This window comes from Bombus terrestris, chromosome 17 (genome assembly GCF_910591885.1).
Source record: "Bombus terrestris chromosome 17, iyBomTerr1.2, whole genome shotgun sequence".
Lineage (NCBI taxonomy): Eukaryota > Metazoa > Arthropoda > Insecta > Hymenoptera > Apidae > Bombus > Bombus terrestris.
In genome coordinates, this window is record NC_063285.1 from 1,317,734 (window position 1) to 1,336,961 (window position 19,228).

The 19,228-nt window shown below is 45.7% G+C and overlaps 1 protein-coding gene across 4 annotated transcripts in view; it reads left to right on the forward strand.

Annotated features, from left to right (window-relative positions):
* Positions 1-17,403, forward strand: part of LOC125386755 (GDP-D-glucose phosphorylase 1-like) — a 198,386-nt gene extending 180,983 nt beyond the window's left edge. For all 4 annotated transcript variants that reach the window (XM_048413883.1, XM_048413879.1, XM_048413881.1 and 1 more), the window contains exon 7: positions 17,092-17,403. The gene's annotated coding sequence lies outside the window, so the exon portion shown is untranslated. The remainder of the gene's footprint in view (positions 1-17,091) is intronic.
* The last annotated feature ends 1,825 nt before the right edge of the window (positions 17,404-19,228 follow it).

Genomic DNA, 19,228 nt, shown 5'->3' on the forward strand with positions numbered 1-19,228 from the left:
CTTTTTCCTCCTTTTAACAGGTCGTTTAGCGGCTGGAAAATTTTTGCTGCCCCCGGTATGAAACGTCGGTAGAAGTTAATCATACCGAGGTACCTGCGTAGTGCTTTAACGGTCTCGGGGAGCGGTACTTCTACAATGGCGTCAACACGTTCTGCAAGCGGCTTTATTCCGAATGCGTTTACGGTGTGTCCCAGGAATGTGATCTCGTTCACACCGAATTCGCACTTTCCGGGGTTGATGACTACCCCGTAATGATTCAGGCGTTGGAAGAGCATTCGGAGGTGTTCGCGGTGCTGCTCTTCGGTTTCGGAGGCGATTAGAAAGTCGTCGATGTACGCGAACACGAAATCTAAACCTCGGGTGATTTCATCGACAAACCTTTGACACGTTTGCGCGGCGTTTCGAAGCCCAAACATCATGTTGGTTGCTTCGGAAAGTCCGAAGGGTGTCGTGATCGCGGTTTTCCTGACGTCTTCGGGCGCGATCGGGATTTGATGGTAAGCGCGGATGAGATCGATTTTTGAAAAAAAAACGCGTACCGTGCAGGTGTTGCGCGAAATCCTCTATATGCGGGGGGGTGGGAATACTTGTCGGGCACAGTGCGGGCGTTCAACGCACGATAATCGCCGCATGGTCGTAGATTTCCGTCCTTCTTGGGTACGACGTGTAGGGGTGATGCCCACGGGCTTTTCGATGGCTGCATCACTCCTTGCACGATCATGGTTGCGAACTCTGCCTTGACTTGCTTGAGTCGATCTGGTGCGAGGCGGCGAGGCTTGCAGGAGACGGGGGGGGCCGGGTGTGGTTTCGATATGGTGTACCACAGCGTGTCGAATTTTTGAACTTTTCGAGAAGAGAAATCAATTGGCCTTTATCGTTACCAAGTACCTCAGTGTCTATTTCACTAAGATCGATCTCGTTTTCGACGGTCTCATTACAGGCGTTAACTATCTTCGTTTTGCAAATATCGAGGCTGTCGGGCGTAATACGTACGTCGAAGCTTTGACTTAGAATTTCGCGACCAATCATGATATCATATTTTAAGTGACTATCAGGGAGGACGTGAAAAGTTATCTCCAATGTAAGACCGTTGATACATATGGTGGACAAAATCTGTGACGTACTCTTAACACATGTATTCTCTATCCCTCGCATTACTACTATATCGGTCATTCTTCTGCCGGAAAATTTCGGGGCTATGGATTCCTTAATTAACGAGCATTCGACTCCAGAATCGAAGCAAAATGGGAACGACTCACCCTGGTGACTCAGTTTACCGGTTGAGGCCTCCACCACGCAGAATCCGACTCGACGTTCCTTGTCGTTGCTGTCTCTTCCCTCCTTCCGCAACGGGCAGTCAGGTGCGATGTGGCCCTCCGCTTGGCACTTGAAGCAAACCACCTTGGACGATGTAGCTGGTCGGCTTTCTTCTGGGCGTCGTGTCTTCGGTTTTTCGGTCCGCATTCTCTTGCGGCACTCGGTCATTTTATGTCCGGGAATTCCACAGTGGTAGCACCTAGCTCGGTCCATTGTCCTGCTTCGTTTTACTCCAGGTTCCGTCGGTGGATCGCTTGACGAAGAAGTCAGCCCCTTCTTAGCGTACGAGAAAGCCCGCATCTCTTCATAGAATTGCTCCCGCGTCCGGATGTTACGCGTGAATGCTAGCCGCTCGGCCTCCTTGTCCGATAAACGCAATCGATAAAGGACGAAAGTGTTAACTGTTTCGATCATGGTTAGATTTTCCCATCTCGACCATAGGAGAGAGTGAAGACGATGGCCGAAAGCCCCCGTGGTTTCGTCCTCCAGTTGCTGTTCATTGAGGAATCCGACCATCATTGAGGTTATTGTCTCCGTGGTGCCAAAACGCGAGAGAAAATATTCGGTAAATTTTGTCCAAGTAAGACCATCGACCGGAATTTGCGAAAGCCGCCGTGCTGCAGTACCTTCCAGAGCACTGCTTAAAAGGAGATATAGATCGCTATATCTTGTATAGACCTCGAAATTTCTTGTTGAGTTTTTGAATGCTTCTTCTCTGTCTCTTTTTAGGTTTATCTTATTCTCCATTATTTCCTTAGGGACGATTTCAATCATTTTTCCATACAGTAAATGATTTGGAACAAATTCCGTTACACTGTGTCTGGTGTTATTGTACTCTTCTACGCTTTCTTCTGCGATTTTTGTCCAGTTTCTTTTTTTTCCGAATTGATTTTACATCTGATCCTGTTTACTAATGTTTGATTTACCCTCTCGTTTAGTCTTACCTGCATTGATTGATTGTTGAGGCGATTACTAGCGGAAGGCAAGCGACTACTTGAGCAATTGGCTTGCCGTTCTTCTCGCGAGTAGCGTTCTAAGTTGGCTGCTTTCTTTTCAGCTTCTTCAAGATTCACGAGTTCAATGATTAATAATGTTCGACCTATGTCGCGCCTGAGTTCCTTTAGGTACACACGGACAATTTTCTTTGTAGTTTCTTCGATCATTAGCTTGCGTAGAAGTGGATGTGGGTACTCGTTGGTTACTGCGTATAGTAAACGGTTGAGTATTCTTATGAACCGAATATTAAAACTCTGCACTGATTCTTCCCGTCCCTGTCTCAACTCTTTTAATTGTTCCCGATATTCTTCCGAAGTCACTTGAGCTGCCACATTGTTCCTCAGTGCGTTGTACAGATCACTGTAGCACTCAATGGGGATGTTGCGGATACTTTGAGCTGCTTTTCCTACGATTTTTTCTACCTTTATTGCTTTTAGCATTAAATCTTGCTCCATGCAACGGTCTTTCATACTGCTCACTTCTTTGATGAATTCTTCCACACCTACGTCATCGTCTCCGTTGAGCATTGGAATACAACGTATTGCATCCTTAACTCGTAGAGTGGAAAGAGCAGGTGGAAAATAGCCTCTTTTTTCAACCTCGGGTTGTTCGGTGTCGAAGTGCGCAGGTGGGATGCCTGGAACCGTTAACCCGGTCGGTTCGCGTGCCCTAACCGTACTCCCGGTGCGATTAATCGCCGTCGATTTACTTTCGTTGCTTTCGGTAATGATGGAACCAGAATCATCGGTCGCAAGGGATCCGAACCCAGTCCGTAGCTCTGCGACGGTTCTCCCAAGACTTCCGAATTCTGTTACCCAGTATCTATTTGTTTCGTCACTTTGCATAGACAAACGTAACATATCCTCTTGTAAACGGGCAAGACTCTCTTGCTGTTTTTGAATGCTTCACTCAGACCACTCCCGGACTGCCACGGTTGCTCGATGAAGAACTACTGTTGCTCCTGTAGAATTATTTACAATATTTACAATGTTAAATTATGTTTCTTTTACTCAATGTACTTACGTTTCTTTTAATTATGTTTATTATCTTTTTGCACATTAAAAATAAATAAGAAAACCAGTTATTTAAGCCAACGCGCATACCGCGCTGAGTGCACTCGTTCTCGTCGGTTGGCCGTGAACTTTACAGGACGCCGACAGTGAAACCGAAAGCAAGGAGGCGGAGCCCGCCATAAATTCAGCTTAGCATTGAATCGAACAGATAATCATAATTCAAAAGACAACCAAAGACACTAACAGCATCATAGGACTTCCCGCACAAAAGACGCAGAAGCTCGCTATTAAAGAGGCGATTCAGTACTGGCAACATTGGTTAATCGATAGATATTTCACTGTCCTTTCAGATCATAAACCGTTGGAATAAATAAGAATAAAGGCAAGAACCAATGAAACTCGACAGACTGTCCATCCTCCAATGGACTGAACGAGAGGGTAAATCAAACATTAGTAAACAGGATCAGATGTAAAATCAATTCGGAAAAAAAAGAAACTGGACAAAAATCGCAGAAGAAAGCGTAGAAGAGTACAATAACACCAGACACAGTGTAACGGGATTTGCTCCAAATCATTTACTGTATGGAAAAATGATTGAAATCGTCCCTAAGGGTATAATGGAGAATAAGATAAACCTAAAAAGAGACAGAGAAGAAACATTCAAAAACTCAACAAGAAATTTCGAGGTCTATACAAGATATAGCGACCTATATCTCCTTTTAAGCAGTGCTCTGGAAGGTACTGCAGCACGGCGGCTTTCGCAAATTCCGGTCGATGGTCTTACTTGGACAAAATTTACCGAATATTTTCTCTCGCGTTTTGGCACCACGGAGACAATAACCTCAATGATGGTCGGATTCCTCAATGAACAGCAACTGGAGGACGAAACCACGGGGGCTTTCGGCCATCGTCTTCACTCTCTCCTATGGTCGAGATGGGAAAATCTAACCATGATCGAAACAGTTAACACTTTCGTCCTTTATCGATTGCGTTTATCGGACAAGGAGGCCGAGCGGCTAGCATTCACGCGTAACATCCGGACCCGGGAGCAATTCTATGAAGAGATGCGGGCTTTCTCGTACGCTAAGAAGGGGCTGACTTCTTCGTCAAGCGATCCACCGACGGAACCTGGAGTAAAACGAAGCAGGACAATGGACCGAGCTAGGTGCTACCACTGTGGAATTCCCGGACATAAAATGACCGAGTGCCGCAAGAGAATGCGGACCGAAAAACCGAAGACACGACGCCCAGAAGAAAGCCGACCGGCTACATCGTCCAAGGTGGTTTGCTTCAAGTGCCAAGCGGAGGGCCACATCGCACCTGACTGCCCGTTGCGGAAGGAGGGAAGAGACAGCAACGACAAGGAACGTCGAGTCGGATTCTGCGTGGTGGAGGCCTCAACCGGTAAACTGAGTCACCAGGGTGAGTCGTTCCCATTTTGCTTCGATTCTGGAGTCGAATGCTCGTTACTTCAGGAATCCGTAGCCCCGAAATTTTCCGGCAGAAGAATGACCGATATAGTAGTAATGCGAGGGATAGAGAATACATGTGTTAAGAGTACGTCACAGATTTTGTCCACCATATGTATCAACGGTCTTACATTGGAGATAACTTTTCACGTCCTCCCTGATAGTCACTTAAAATATGATATCATGATTGGTCGCGAAATTCTAAGTCAAGGCTTCGACGTACGTATTACGCCCGACAGCCTCGATATTTGCAAAACGAAGATAGTTAACGCCTGTAATGAGACCGTCGAAAACGAGATCGATCTTAGTGAAATAGACACTGAGGTACTTGGTAACGATAAAGGCCGATTGATTTCTATTCTCGAAAAGTTCAAAAATTCGTTCATTACGGGTTTCCCACGTACTCGCGTAAGTACGGGCCAGCTAGAAATACGACTAATCGACCCTAACGTCACCGTCCAAAGAAGTCCTTACAGACTTAGCGAGGAAGAGCGGAGAACCGTGCGGGAGAGAATCAGCTAACTAATTAGAGCAAACATTATAAGGCCCAGTAAGTCACCATTGGCGAGCACTATGTTGCTCGTGAAGAAGAAGGATGGCTCAGATAGACTGTGCGTAGACTTCCGAGCGCTAAATAAAAATACGGTCGCGGATCGGTATCCCCTACCCCTTATCTCAGATCAAATCACGAGATTGCAGAAGGCGAAGTACTTTATTAGCCTGGACATGGCCAGCGGGTTCCTTCAAATTCCCATACATCCAAACTCGACAGAGTACACAGCGTTCGTTACACCCGACGGACAATATGAGTATGTAACGATGCCGTTCGGATTGAAAAATGCACCGTCCGTTTTTCAGAGGGCCATTTTCAACGCCTTAGGCGACCTCGCGTATTCATACGTCGTTGTTTATTTAGATGACGTCCTAATTATTGCCGACTCGATAGATCAAGCTCTAGAAAGATTGAACACCGTATTAGATACTCTTGTGAAAGCCGAATTTTCCTTCAACTTCGCGAAATGTTCTTTTCTGAAGACATCGGTACTTTACTTGGGGTATGTGATCCACAACGGAGAAGTTCGCCCGAACCCGGGTAAAATACACGCCCCAAGTTCCTTACCTGCGCCAATGACCGTCACCCAGATCAGGCAATTCATCGGGTTAGCTTCGTATTTCCGCAGGTTCGTCCCTAAATTCTCACAGATGATGAAACCCTTGTATGCGCTCACCTCAGGTAACAAAAGTATAACATGGACCGATAGACACGATAAAATAAGACAGCAGGTAGTTTCCATCCTGACAGACGCGCCGGTGCTAATGATATTTAACCCCAATTGCCCGATAGAACTACACACTGACGCTAGCTCGGAGGGTTACGGGGCGATTTTGATGCATAAGGTCGACGGCAAAAATAGAGTAATCGAGTACTACAGTAAAAGAACTACCCCTGCGGAATCTGGGTATCATTCCTACGAACTAAAGACGTTGATAGTCGTAAACGCCATCAAGCATTTCCGTCACTACCTACATGGACGGGAATTTCTTGTCGTTACGGATTGCAACTCGCTGAAAGCGTCAAGTAATAAAGTACGTTTAAGTGACAGGGTCCACAGGTTGTGGGCTTACTTGCAGACGTTCACCTTCGACATTATGTATCGAGAGGGTAAGAAGATGGCCCACGTAGATTTCTTCTCGCGAAACCCCGTAGACTTAGACCACCGTAAAGTTGATAAAATCGCGGAGAAAGAAAACAATCTGGCCGAAATACCGGAAGACTGGCTACTAGCCGAACAGCGTCGCGACCCGCAAATTATAGAAATCACCCGCAAACTACGAAACGACGAACTCGCGGAAGATATCGCGAATACTTATGAGTTGCGTGCAGGTACCCTTTACCGCAAAGTGCAGCGGCGGGGCACAACCCTCTGCTTGCCCATTGTCCCGAGAGGCTTTAGATGGTCCGTTATTAACCATGTGCATCAGTCAATTATGCACTTGGGTTGGGATAAGACGCTCGAGAAACTGTACGAGTATTACTGGTTCGAAGGAATGGTGAAGTACGTTCGCAAATTAGTAGAGAACTGCCATGCTTGTAGAGTTTCGAAGGCTAGTTCAGGTAAGATACAAGCCGAACTACATCCTATACCTAAGACCGGCATACCTTGGCATACGGTCCACATGAATATAACGGGCAAGTTGAGTCGTAAAAGCGATTCGAAGGAGTACGTCATTGTGTTGATCGACGCCTTCACTAAATTTGTATACCTGCATCATACTCGTAAGATGGATTCCCTTAACACCATTAAAGCGCTTAAATCCGCTATATTTTTATTCGGGAGTCCCTGTCGGATAATAGCGGACCAGGGAAGATGTTTTACGGGTAAAGAGTTTCGAGAGTTCTGCGAAAGCAAACGAATTAAAGTCCACTTGATAGCGACAGGTACCAGTAGAGCTAATGGACAGGTAGAGCGTGTTATGGGCACGTTGAAAAAACGTGTTCACGACAGTAGAAACGACCGGGCGGTCGTGGCAAGACGCGATTGGGGAAATACAGTTGGCTTTGAATTGCACCACTAACCGCGTGACAAACTCGAGAGCATTAGAACTACTAATAGGTAGAACGGCAAGATCTTACGATCTGTTGTTACCCGGTAACATCGAAGTGAAGGAAATCGGTATCTCCAATGTAAGACGACAGGCAATAAAAGGGATAGAAACGAATGCTAAGTACGAGAAAGACAAGTTCGACAAAGCTAAAGCTAGGGTGGTTAGGTTTAACCTCGGTGATTTCGTATTACGCAAGAATGAGGAAAGAAATCAAACCAAACTAGATCCAAAATTTAGAGGTCTACTTGTAATAGCAGAAGTCTTGGAAGGGGACAGGCATATCTTAGAGACATTAGACGGTAAGCGATTGTACAAGTACAGTCATGACGGGTTGAGGAAAATGCCAGATTGTCGCATCCCTCCCGAGTTGGATGTCTGTAGTGATGACAGTAACAGTGACCATGACGATATGAGTACTGCGATCTCGGAAGATCAGTAGCACTATGCCAATAACTCCCGGCAGAGCGACTTCGCACGTGTTTCGAGACGATAATGTGATAAAGCTCAGAGAGAACGTGTGATGTGGTTCACACGCTTTTTGTGGTGATAGTATGATAAGGCTCAGTGAGAACATGCGATGTGACTTGCATGCTTTTCGGGGCGACAATATGGTAAAACTCGGTGAGATCGTGGAACGAAGCTCTATGTGCTCTTACGATCCAGAAGACCGACATCCTTTGGAGTGCGAAATCGAAAATGGTCCATCATGCCGTTACGATCCGTCTGATAACCTGCAGGATACAACTATCACCTTGAATACCAACTATAACGCTACTAATTTTCATTATCTTTTATTTCTTTGCTGCCAAACCCCCGAACAGGATTTGTTGCTACACTGGACCCTTGCCTTATTCGACCATTTAGTTTAATTCTAAATAATGTTAATCATATCGAGTCTAATGTTAGAAAACTCAATATTTTAGTTACACCCGAGTGCAACCAAATAGGACATACCGCAAATTACTGCCGAAATTTTCAACCGGCAAGCCAGCGAAATCTTCCGCCACCGCGTAGCTACAATATAAACATGGAGAATGCGGGACGAGAAGAGGAAACAGCACTACCAGAACCTCGAGAGACGTCATACGAGTACACGCAACAACAGGGAAACTTCTATCCATTGGAGTTCGATCAGGAACAGAAATCAAACGATATTTAATTGATACCGAAATGCAGGAATAAATTTAGTTAAAAGATCAAGTGCCACATTTAAACCTAAAAAGACAGTAGCTAAAACATTTTACATGGACAATGACAAATACCAAACTGACGAAACAGTAGACTTTCAATTCTTTAACATCATGAACACATTTCACGTTGTGCCAGATGATTTTCCTTTAATAGAAGACGGAATAATTGGTTTATCTATGCTCTCTAACTACTCATACCAAATTAACAACGAATCAATACAACTAAACGGGAACGAAATATTTTTTCAGGCGCCGAAAACCATTCTCCCAGGGCAAACCAAAATCGAAACAATTTATCTGGATAATGTTCCGACGAGAGTATGTTTCTGCAATACTGGTGAGCAACCAACTATAATCACCAATGATCTTTCTTATGAACACGATCTCGATAAAATTGCTAAAATGAAACAAATAATTAGACTAGACCATATTGAAGACAAATTTCGTATTTCTATCGAAAAGATCCTCCCACATTACATAGACGTATTTGACCTAGAATCCGATACCCTACCTTGTACCAACCTAACAAAACACACTATCACCCTACGCGAAAACAAAATCGTCAATACCAAATCGTACCGACCTCCCGAAGCCCATAAAGCAGAAATTGAAAAACAAATGAAAAAAATGTTAGATAAAAATATCATTGAAGAATCAGATTCTCCTTACAACAGTCCAGTATGGGTAGTACCCAAGAAATCAGACGCATCAGGCAAACAGAAATGGCGTATAGTGTAGCGGCACTCGACAGCAAACTTCCCAACGGTTTCTGTCTCGTGTCTCGCTACACAAAGACTCTACCCTTCGAACGAGATGATTGCCAGATGTCGATACATTCTAGCCGAATATTTACGTCGAGCCTAAGGACCCGCTATAAATCTTAGAATTCATGCAGCTAAGATTCTCTAAAGGGACAAATAGTCTTTGTCTCAATAGTCTCTACACATACCACCTACTACGGGAAATCTGCTTTTTCTCACGTACGACGCTCCTCGCTAGCAACTCTCTCTCAAGGGCAGTTACCATCCCTTTCCAACTACCAACTCACAATTTAGCCAATTAACAGCGACGTCCATTTCCCTCACTCTCTGAACCAACACTTTTCTTAACGAATCCGATGATCCCGTATTCTTAGACACACCCAAACACAGTTTTCCTAAGGAGCATCATCGCGTCACAAATTCATTCGGAGCTATCGCGAGCCGCGAAGCAAGTTGGAAGACGTTTATCGGAATTGTTTGTCCGCAGTCGTACATAATAGCGAATCTGAATCTCTGGACATCTGTGCAATCGTCTCGACTCGAACCACCGCGTAAAGTACCGCGCCGAGTTTGAACTTGTACTCTCGAACCGATAATTGTACCGTGTTTTCACCGCGCTAGTGTATACCACGAACACAAGCAAATAAACAATTATTGTTAAATAACACCGAGTGATTCTTCAATACCTATCACGCCTCATCACCTCAAATTGGTGACCCCGACGTTATTTATTCAGAAAGAGGTGAGTGACGTGATAGTGCCACTAAGTTATTCCCGCAACGCGAAGGAAGTGCGTCAGTGCGATGGAAAACGACAATTCGGGAAAGGGTGCCAACCCGACGATCGCTATGTTTCCTCTGCTGCCAGAGAACACTAAAGGATGGTTCGCCTTCTTGGAGAGGCAATTCCGTCTAGCGCAGATCACAGATGACGAAACTAAATTCGTGACTCTCGTTAAATGCCTCGAGGGCCGTAACGTGCAGCATGTTGAAGATTTACTGGACACCCCACCATCAGCAGGTAGTTATGAGAAATTAAAACGTGCGCTTATTCTCGCACTAACCGACACAGACAACACATGGGTGAAAAAACTTGTGGAGAGCGAGGAGATGGGCGACCGAAAGCCATCTGAATTTTATCAACATTTGAGAAATCTCGCGAGCCTCTCCACCCCAGACGATTTCGTCCTCTCGCTGTGGCGGACCCGATTACCCGATAATATACGGCGTATCCTCGTAGCCGTGGACGACTCAGACTCGGAACGGCTATTGCACCAGGCGGACCTCATCGCTGGGGAGTTTCAACAGGATCACCAGCGTACCTCCCGGATAGCAGCGGCAATCCCATCAGGCGCCGGGTATAAACGAACCGTGGGTCGCCGCATTCAACACATTGAGCGAGCAGATGACACAGATGCGAGTTCAGGTGCAGGCGTTAAGCGTTAGTAATCAACGCCGTCCACGATCACGACCACGGCAACGTACGCGTTACCGCCGCCGTTCGCGGTCCCGAGACCCGCCGCCGAAAGACGGCCTTTGTTATTACCATGCGACGTTCGGAGATCGCGCGAGGGGCTGTCGTTCCCCATGCACGTGGAATTCGGGAAACGCGACCAGCCGTCCGTAAACGCGGCCAACGACGACGGCTTGGGTACCCGCCGCATCTTCGTCAGGGATAGGAAGACGAGAATATCGTTCCTCGTAGACACCGGCGCCGACACGTGTGTGTATCCGCGCAGCAGGATACGCGAACAGGTGAACAAAACTGATTACGAGCTGTTCGCAGCCAACGGAACGCGAATCGCGATCTACGGTACTATTATGATGTCCCTCGACTTATCGTTACGTCGGCCCTTCGAATGGCGTTTCGTGATAGCCGACGTCCAGACGCCTATCATCGGCGTAGACTTTCTGAGCCACTATGGGTTGCTCGTGGACCCGCGAAACAGACGACTCCTCGACACCACAACCCAACTGGCATCAAAAGGATATCCCGTCTCGACTAAGGAGATGTCCATCAAAACCGTATACGGCGAAACGGTCTACCATCGACTTTTGGCGGAGTTTCCAGATCTAACCCGTCCACCGGCCTTCTGACGGGAGAAAATTCGACACGCTGTGGTACACCATATCGAAACCACACCCGCCCCCCCCGGCTCCTGCAAGCCTCGCCGCCTCGCACCAGATCGACTCAAGCAAGTCAAGGCAGAGTTCGCAACCATGATCGAGCAAGGAGTGATGCGGCCATCGAAAAGCCCGTGGGCATCACCCCTACACATCGTACCCAAGAAGGACGGAAATCTACGACCATGCGGCGATTATCGTGCGTTGAACGCCCGCACTGTGCCCGACAAGTATTCCCACCCCCCCGCATATAGAGGATTTCGCGCAACACCTGCACGGTACGCGTTTTTTTTTCAAAAATCGATCTCATCCGCGCTTACCATCAAATCCCGATCGCGCCCGAAGACGTCAGGAAAACCGCGATCACGACACCCTTCGGACTTTCCGAAGCAACCAACATGATGTTTGGGCTTCGAAACGCCGCGCAAACGTGTCAAAGGTTTGTCGATGAAATCACCCGAGGTTTAGATTTCGTGTTCGCGTACATCGACGACTTTCTAATCGCCTCCGAAACCGAAGAGCAGCACCGCGAACACCTCCGAATGCTCTTCCAACGCCTGAATCATTACGGGGTAGTCATCAACCCCGGAAAGTGCGAATTCGGTGTGAACGAGATCACATTCCTGGGACACACCGTAAACGCATTCGGAATAAAGCCGCTTGCAGAACGTGTTGACGCCATTGTAGAAGTACCGCTCCCCGAGACCGTTAAAGCACTACGCAGGTACCTCGGTATGATTAACTTCTACCGACGTTTCATACCGGGGGCAGCAAAAATTTTCCAGCCGCTAAACGACCTGTTAGAAGGAGCAAAAAAGGGCAACGCGCCCATCGAATGGTCGAAGCAATCCGAAGCTAGTTTCCGCGAATCGAAACGCGCCCTAGCTAACGCCACGATGTTAGCGCACCCGATACCTGGCGCTCCCGTTAGCCTCGCGGTAGACGCATCCGACTATGCAGTAGGAGCGGTACTCCAGCAACGCGTCAACGACTCTTGGCAGCCGTTAGGGTTCCTCACTAAACCGTTGAGTTCCGCCCAGCGAAAATATAGCGCGTACGACCGCGAACTACTGGGAATATACACGGCGGTCAAGCGTTTCCGACATGCCTTAGAAGGGAGGCATTTTATAATTTACACAAATCACAAACCCCTTACGTATTCCTTCAAACAAAACCCCGACAAGTGCTCGCCGCGACAATTCCGACACTTGGATTACATCGGGCAATTCACGACCGACATCCGATACATAAAGGGGCCCAACAATAACGTAGCCGACGCTTTATCACGCATCGAAGCGATAGGAATGTCTGTGGACCACCGAACTCTCGCCGCCGCGCAGGAAAGCGACGACGAACTACGCGACATTGTTAACACCGGCACGTGCGCGTTGCGATTAAAGAGAGTGCGCTTCCCTGGTCACAACGTAGAATTATATTGCGATGTGTCAGGAGACATTGTACGACCGTACGTACCGAAATCCTTGCGGCGTGACATATTTAACTCGCTCCACGGACTTTCCCACCCCGGGATACGCGCCACCCAAAAGCTGGTGATAACGCGTTTCGTCTGGCCGTCCATGAACCAAGATTGCCGGACATGGACACGACAATGCATCCCTTGTCAACGATGCAAAGTCACCAGGCACGTATCCTCACCCGTCGGAACGTTCGGAACGTTAGCAGGCCGGTTAGAGCACATACACGTGGACATTATCGCCATGCAATATTCGCAGGGGTACCGATATTGTCTAACGTGTATCGACCGTTTTTCGCGTTAGCCCGAAGCAATCCCTATCGCCGACATGGAAGCGTCAACCGTTGCTACGGCCCTCCTTTCGACCTGGATATCTCGTTTTGGCGTACCTTTGAAAATTACAACCGATCAAGGACGTTAATTCGAATCGCGCTTATTCGAGGAATTATGCCGGTTGCTCGGCGTCAAACATCTACGCACGACGGCCTATCATCCTGCGTCCAACGGGATGGTAGAGCGCCTCCATCGACAACTCAAAGCGGCAATCAAGTGCCACGACACGAGCAACTGGGTCGACATTTTGCCAATAGTTTTGTTAGGCATTCGAACCGCTATCAAGGAGGACCTCAACGCAACGGCGGCCGAAATGATTTACGGCACCGGCATACGATTGCCGGCAGAATTTTTCTTACCGACGAATCAACGGGCCAATTCGGAATACGCGAGCCGACTAAAGGAACAAATGGGCAACGTCAGACCGCACCCGGTTACGCGACACGGTGAAAAGAAGTTTTTCGTTTTTCGCGAGTTAGAATCTTCGCCGTACGTATTCTTGCGCCACGACGCGATCGGAGGTCCCTTACAGCCGCCTTATGACGGGCCATTTAAGATAATCCAAAGAGGCGAAAAAAATTACACGTTAAAGATAAATAATCGCGACGTGACGGTCTCCATAGACCGCTTAAAGCCCGCTTTTATCATACCGGAGGACCTCGAACAAAGAACCGCCGAGACTCGTAACGTGTCGATTCCGATGAGGCTTCGGTACGAACAAAACACCGATCAAATGAACGCCCGCGACGAAAGCGATATAGCCGACAACAACCGGACGAACGAAGAAAACGCTCGGAATAGACACGTTACGCGATCAGGGCGTAGAGTCCGATTTCCCAGGCAGGTTTCGGTTAGGCGTTAAAAGTCGTCGAATGCGGAATCAACCCCGACATTTGTAAAAAAAAAAAAAAATTGTAACGTCACTGGTAAGGGGGTACTGTGGCGACACTCGACCTCGGAAATTTCCAACGGTTACGCGGCACGAGGCGCTTTATCTTAAAAGCGCTATGCCGACGAGCCTTAGGTGTCATCGATATCCCTACGGCTCCTTCGCCGAACTTTCGGGAGACCGCACACGTGGCAGTCGTCGCGGACTTCTAAACAAACGCGCGCGATATCGATGGCTAACAAAGAAAGGAATCAGCGTGGCTTTTGAATCAAAGAGATTCAGTCTGCCCCGAGCTGCGAAGTGCGAAGGATTACATAATACGAGCGTTCTACTTCCTATTACCTACGTTAAGCACTGATCGTTACCAAGCGTGTTAACTGTTAATTGTTAATCGTTACTTGTGTTAATTGTTGTTTGTTGCTTGTTGTTATTGTACGTCAGTTGTTGAGTTAATAAACGTTTTTTGTTGAAACATCTGAGCATTCCTTCTACACCTATCACGACATACCACTTCACGTCATTGTGTTGATCGACGCCTTCACTAAATTTGTATACCTGCATCATACTCGTAAGATGGATTCCCATAACACCATTAAAGCGCTTAAATCCGCTATATTTTTATTCGGGAGTCCCTGTCAGATAATAGCGGACTAGGGAAGATGTTTTACGGGTAAAGAGTTTCGAGAGTTCTGCGAAAGCAAACGAATTAAAGTCCACTTGATAGTGACAGGTGCCAGTAGAGCTAATGGACAGGTAGAGCGTGTTATGGTCACGTTGAAAAAACGTGTTCACGACAGTAGAAACGACCGGGCGGTCGTGGCAAGACGCGATTGGGGAAATACAGTTGGCTTTGAATTGCACCACTAACCGCGTGACAAACTCGAGAGCATTAGAACTACTAATAGGTAGAACGGCAAAATCATACGATCTGTTGTTACCCGGTAACATCGAAGTGAAGGAAATCGGTATCTCCAATGTAAGACGACTGGCAATAAAAGGGATAGAAACGAATGCTAAATACACGAAAGACAAGATCGACAAAGCTAAAGCTAGAGTGGTTAGGTTTACCCTCGGTGATTTCGTATTACGCAAGAATGAGGAAAGAAATCAAACCAAACTAGATCCAAAATTTAGAGGTCCACTTGTAATAGCAGAAGTCTTGGAAGGGGACAGGCATATCTTAGAGACATTAGACGGTAAGCGATTGTACAAGTACAGTCATGACGGGTTGAGGAAAATGCCAGATTGTCGCATCTCTCCCGAGTTGGATGTCTGTAGTGATGACAATAACAGTGACCATGACGATATGAGTACTTCGATCTCGGAAGATCAGTAGCACTATGCCAATAACTCCCGGCAGAGCGACTTCGCACGTTTTTCGGGACGATAATGTGATAAAGCTCAGAGAGAACGTGTGATGTGGTTCACACGCTTTTTGTGGTGATAGTATGATAAGGCTCAGTGAGAACATGCGATGTGACTTGCATGCTTTTCGGGGCGACAATATGGTAAAACTCGCTGAGATCGTGGAACGAAGCTCTATGTGCTCTTACGATCCAGAAGACCGAGATCCTTTGGAGTGCGAAATCGAAAATGGTCCATTATGCCGTTACGATCCAACTGATAACCTGCAGGATGCAACTATCACCTTGAATACCAACTATAACGCTACTAATTTTCATTATCTTTTATTTCTTTGCTGCCAAACCCCCGAACAGGATTTGTTGCTACACTGGACCCTTGCCTTATTCGAACATCTATTTAATTTGCGAATAATGTTAATTGTATCGAGTCTAATGTTAGGAAACTCAATATTTTAGTTACACCCGAGGACATGTGATAGTCAGAATGGCCGTGTCGGAGATGAAAGAGCGCCGGAACCTTCCCAACGGAACTTTGGGAAGACACCTAGTACTGTAATTTAGATTCCACCATAGTCGTATTAAGAAAACCGTTGTCATTCGATTCGACTGTACTTATTTGAGATTTATGATAGTGAGCTCGGGCTCGAGGCGACAACCAGTTGCCGAACGTAGTCGCGGTCAAGGGGATGAACGTTTTGTTTAACAAAGGCATGAAGTAACTCTATAGCTCTCCTTAAAAGAAGTACTTGGGACAGGGCACGACGGTAAACGTTTCAATGGTTTCTGTCCCGTGGCTCGCCACGCGCAGACTCTATTCTTCGAGTAAGACGATTACCAGATGTTGACGCGTACCCACAGTACATGTTCAGCTAGCCCGAGGACCCGCTATAAATCTTAAGATTTATTTAACGAAAGTCCTTCAAACCGACAAGCAGTCTTTGTTCCAACTATGGGAAAATTGTAGAAGTCTATTTTTCTCACGAACGACGCTACCCGATAGCAACTTTCTCTCAAGGGCTGCTAGCATCCTTCCCTAACCACCAACATGGAAATTGACCAATTAACAGTAACACCAATTTCTCTCATTTTCCGAACGAAGACTTTTCTCCACGAATCCGATGATCTCGTGCCCTTAGACACACCCATCATAGTTTTCCTCGACAGCATCACCATGATGGAGAGACACTCTTCCGTACGATCTTAAGGACGATACAAGTAATTCTCAGGTACGTAGTGCTTGCTCTGTGTGACAACCAGAATATAACTTAGCCTCTCACGAAATATACACGTTCGACATCCCGTTGACCGCGCATTCGTTACCGGACCCGAGACCATTGTCATAGTGCCGCGAGTATCTAAATATTGTGATTAACTACCAACGCTGTAATACCTCTAACTTGTGTCAATAAACTCCATCATTGATCCACCGCATCGATGGCCAATACCAACTAAGATTCATCGAACACTTCTACCCCCAATCCCAACGTTAAGCCGACATATATATGACTTATAATTTGTAGTAATAGATTAAGATTTGAAATTTGTTTTGTTGCAGCGAGATGGTTGTCCAAAAGTTATAAATCCTGGGAGTTCAGAGACTGATCTATATTATGAAAAGAAAAAATATGGGTTTAATAGAAGATAATGACTGATACCAACAATTTTTGACGTGTACAAAATGTTTTTAATGTCGCAAATAAACAACTATGTTTATAAAATTGTAATAATTTATATTTTTTATTTTAAAAATTTAATTTCAAATTCGCGATCATGCAATCGTTTTGTTACAAAATGTGTGTACGGATTAATGTTTTTGTAAGTTGTAAAGAAATTTAAAATAGAGAAATAAATTGTAATCGTGCATAGAGATGCGTTGTATTCTTCTTTTATATAAATATTATCTTGCATAAAATAATACTGTGTTTTGAAAAAGAATATCAACACTCTTTGTCAATTTCGAAAATCTTTATTTTAATTGCATATTTAATCCATAATTTAATTTATAAAATTAGATTTGTAATAGAATTGCCACTCCACCAAGAATCCATTTACTAGCTCTCTCCTTAGTTCTTAATTTGAACGTCCACACGTAAGTAGGTCTTCGCGATCGTGTTTTATAAACAGGACATTCATACATATTCTTTAAATCTTGCTTATCCTGTGTAATCGCCCTAATATATATATTATTGGTAATAATGGAAACAATTCTTTAAATCGAGAGTCCATGATACATCCTGTTTGATCGTCCCATCGTGCAACTTCCATGTATAATCCATTTATATATGCACCTTGTTATTTTATAAAGGTTGGGGTTGATAATCAAGCTGATCCACTCGGATTGGCTATCACACCTTTTCTTTCTTATACAAAACGCCAAATCACACAGCAAGCGTCTAATCACTCGGGATGCGTCTTAGAAAAATAACACGCGGTCGACACCTAAGACAAAAAAGCGTCGTCAGGTGTCAACCTGGTACCAACATAACCTTAGTAACCTTTTAGTAACTAGCGGTCATACCAACTGAGCATTTCTCAACACTCCCCTTTGATCGCTAGTTTCTACAAGCCCCATAGCTTTGGTAAAATATTGGGTCTTAACTCTATTTAACCCTTTGGTTAGAATGTCGTTAACATTCTCAGAACTAGATATATAGGTATAATCCAGTATCCCTTTCGACACGCAGTTCTTAACATAAAAGTAACGCACTTGAACATGTTTAGAACTCTCGGCCCATGTGATCGCTCCAATGTTGTCACAAAAAATTTTGCATGGACGCGGACAATATGACGATTGACCTAACTCCCTTAATAATAAGGACATCCGCACAGAGTCTCTAGCTGCCTCTTGCATCGCTACAAACTCTGCCTCGCATGTCGATTGAGATATGATTGGTTGTTTCTTCGACAACCAAGACACCGCTCCACCAGCAAGTATAAAAACATAACCGCTTCTAGACTTCCTATCTATTGCACAGCCTGCAAAGTCTGAATCACAAAACACTTTTAGAGGTTGCCCTGTCCTTTGGTATACTAACTTTAAGTCTTTAGTTTTCAACAGGTACCAAAAAACACGTTTCACTGCCTTCCAGTCAGACACCGTCGGATTCGCACATCTTTGGTTTAATTTTCCTATTGCGCACGCGACATCAGGACGGCTTACTGTGGCGATGTACATTATATGCCCCACAGCCTGTTCGTACAACTCATTGTCTACTGGTTCACTATCCACAATGTCTACACCAGCCTCGCACTCCTTGGCTAGTGGTGTAGACACTCCAACCTCTTGAGCAATGTCAAACAGCTCCAACATTTGACTTATCTGCGTGGATTGGTCGAACACCACCGTAGTGCTGTTTGGCTTACTCAAGTGGATGGATAGGAATTGAGTATCGCTTCCTAACATCCTCACATCTAGTTTTTCCTTAATCCCAGTTTTGAACGCGTGAATCATAGCCTCCGTACCGAATACAAGGATATCATCCACATACACAGCCACAATGAGATCTTTGGATGTGTTTACATACATGCATGGATCACTCACGCATGAGTTCAGATTCATATCTCTCAAAATACAATTTATATACTTAAACCACATTCTCCCCGCTTGCTTCAAACCATATAAACTCTTTTTAAGCTTACACACATACTGAGTTCTATCCTTCCCCGGAACCTTGTAGAAATCAGGTTGCTCC